Source organism: Maniola jurtina, chromosome 21 (genome assembly GCF_905333055.1).
Source record: "Maniola jurtina chromosome 21, ilManJurt1.1, whole genome shotgun sequence".
Taxonomy (NCBI): Eukaryota; Metazoa; Arthropoda; class Insecta; order Lepidoptera; family Nymphalidae; genus Maniola; species Maniola jurtina.
Window position 1 is genome coordinate 7,949,127 of NC_060049.1, and position 3,376 is coordinate 7,952,502.

The following is a 3,376-nucleotide window of genomic DNA, read 5'->3' on the forward strand; positions in this document are numbered from 1 at the left end:
TTATTACAATCGTTAAAATATATGCAGATTTCAAAATGTTCAAAATTTTATAGATATTCATAAAATCAAATGCTCTCGTAAATGTGACCAGACATCGTAAAGGCACACGTCTCAAATTGATGATATTGACTCTAATTTATTGCTATTTGAATCTCTATTTTGATATTTTTATTGTATAAGCTACTAGATGATCCCCGCGACTTCGTCCGCGTGGATATATGTTTAAAAAACCGGCCAAGTGTAGTTACTAGTTATCTTACTTTGAAAATTTAAACACATTTTAATTTTTTTTTAATGATGTAACTAAAAATTCACGGTTTTCGGATTTATTCCTTTACTTGTGCTATAAGAGCTACCTACCTGCCATATTTCATGATTCTAGGTCAACGGGAAGTACCCTATAGGTTTTCTTGACAGACACGACGGACGGACGGACGGACAGACGGACAGACAGACAGACAGACAACAAAGTGATCCTATAAGGGTTCCATTTTTCCTTTTGAGGTACGGAACCCTAATTATAGGTAAAACTACCTAAATAGAAAACTCACAAATCTTCAAACCCTTCAATATCCATTATCCTATTCAGGGAAAATAGATTAGACTAGAAGTTTTCATTGTTATGGTCCATCGAGTAACACGTCTAGGAGAGGATATTAACGGTCCCGAGAAGGCCAGACGGTAATGATTTAATGTCTGATCCTGAAACCTTAATAATTCTATAAGTCATCAAAAATTAAGTGACATATCCGAAAACTCGTTTTTTGATATAACCTTATTTTGTGACCCTTATCTCGATTATCTATATTCGAATAAAATTATAGCAGGTAATTATACTTTATCTATTCAAAACACAAACATAGTTTTTAATTATTATTTTTTTAATTTACTTCTAAAGATAGATTATTAAAAACAGTTTTTCTTAATTTTTAGGAAAGTATTTTTGAGTTGAAACAGTTTTAATATAAGTGTGCTATATATACTATATTTATTTACTATTTTACGATACGCCTACCAGCATGTTCACGAGCACTTAAAAATAATACAGTACAGTCTTTTTCTGTGTTAATTAATGTTAATATTATTGAATGCACGTATGTTAAAATCTCTTTAAATTGTAATAAAATTTTAAAAATTCGGAAGTAAGACATCTAATAATCTAAGTTCAGAGCCACGATAAGTCAAACTTCAGGTACCAGAAATCAGAAAGAAGTGCCAAACTTCCCTTAATCAGACCCATTGGCTCAGTAGCATGTCAAAGCGAAAAGTTTCATATACCGTCCTCCCTTGAGAGAGAACCTTTTTCTCAAGGAGAAACGGCAAACTTCTCCCATTTTTTGTTATGTTCCATGAAATACTATTCTTAGAACCAAACATCAAATCATTTTACTAACAATTTCCGAGTAATTTTTAACCCCGACCCAAAAAGAGGGGTGTTTTAAGTTTGACGTGTGTAACTGTGTATCTGTCTGAGACATCGTAGCTCCTAAACCAATGAACCGATTTTAATTTAGTTTTTTTGTTTGAAAGGTGGCTTGATCGAGAGCGTTCTTAGCTATAATCCAAGAAAATCGGTTCAGCCGTTTGAAAGTTATCAGCTCTTTTCTAGTTACTGTAATTTTTACTTGTCGGGGGTGTTATTTTTAATTTACACTTGTTGGAGTTGTTTATTTCGCATTTTGAAATTTCTCGTAGATTTTTTTTTGTATTATTTGTTAATTTATAAAGCTTCGATATTATTTCTCAGTATTATAATAGAGTAAATAGTGCGTAGAAAAAGAATTGTTTATTATTTTCAAAGCACGCAATACATGGTAGCGTGGCCGAGCGGTCTAAGGCGCTGGTTTAAGGCACCAGTCTCTTCGGAGGCGTGGGTTCGAATCCCACCGCTGCCAAATTTTTGCCTTGTTATTTCTAATTTACTTAAAGTAGCTATATTTTTGTCTAAATTAAAAAATACTAACTAATATTATACTCAGATGTTTTTCAAAAATTTCAAACAGTCAAAGGCGAAATAGTTATACTAATGTATCTTTTAAATATATAGAACAGGAAAGGTGACTGACTAAATGCCTGACTGACTGATCAATCAACGCACAGCTCTAATTACTGGACACATCGGGTTGTTTGGTATGCAGATAGCTATTTTGACGCAGAGATCCGCTGAAGAAAGGATTTTTGAAAGTTCAACCTCTAGAGGTTAAAAGTTAGAAATTTATGTTGTCTTAAGCTTGTTTAAATTATTATTATAATAGTATTTTAACAGGCAAAACAAACAAATACCGTCCACTTGCTTGGGTCTTCGATAAATAAACAAACAAAGATATGGCTGATATTGATGAAAGCAAATATTTTATGACACCTAGATACTTTATATGTATAATAATACTTGCTATCAGGCAATGTCACCCCGGGTTCAACATTATTCCGGTTAAGAGGGGTCTCTCCGTCACTCGCTCCATACAAACGTAGTTCCAATTTCATTTGAATATTAAGCAACCAAGTCCATGAAATTTTGCAGACATATTCTAGAAACTAATATCTGTGTCTGTGGTGTTTTAGATTTTTCTAATAATATGTAGTTTTAAAATTACAGGGGCTCAAGGATTTGTATGAAAATTTTTAAGACCGCGTAACTTTGAAAACGAATATTTTAACAGAAATCTGGAAAACCACAGATATAGATATTAGTTTCTAGAATATGTCTGCAAAATTTCATGGACTTTGGTTGCTTAATATTCAAATGAAATTGGAACTACGATTGTATGGAGTAAGTGACGGAGAGAGCCCTGTTAATTGGTTCCACTAATTGGTGCGTAACACAATAATTTAATTACCATTTAATTTCACCACGTGAGAATACTACCGAGTTAGACAAACCACACGGACGCGAAAATTGGTTTTTATACAGAGTAATATGAACACAGAGCTTTTGGTTTTTTTGATACTTTAATAAATTGTAGTTACGGTAGGCACAGAGCAGAAATGTTTACCTATACATCTGTAAGTCTCACGCGTTGTTATTCAATGAGTTAATTAAACACCATCATATCCGAGTTAGACAAACCATACGGACCTCAAAATTTGTTTTTATACAGAGTGTATACTATTCTGTATGAAATGTTAAAACTTTATGTCGCAACTGCGCAAGCTAATCTGTACAGTCTTCCATTTCCTAGCTACCTACAAGACCTACGCATCACGACTCATTTGACGTCTGGAATAGCTCGACATATTTACCAATAGAAAATTGAACTCATCTTGACCCTTATTGCTCCAGCAATAGGGTACAAAATGAACTATCAACTCGTGTAAATAACTTTGCGAAACCACGTGGACACAATATTTATTTAACAAATGTTTTCTTTACAACCTT

General features: G+C 33.2%; 1 non-coding gene across 1 annotated transcript; it reads left to right on the forward strand.

Moving 5' to 3' along the window:
• The first annotated feature begins 1,813 nt into the window (after nt 1-1,813).
• On the forward strand, nt 1,814-1,895 carry Trnal-aag. Its single transcript has one exon. It is a non-coding gene; the product is annotated as a tRNA-Leu (tRNA).
• The last annotated feature ends 1,481 nt before the right edge of the window (nt 1,896-3,376 follow it).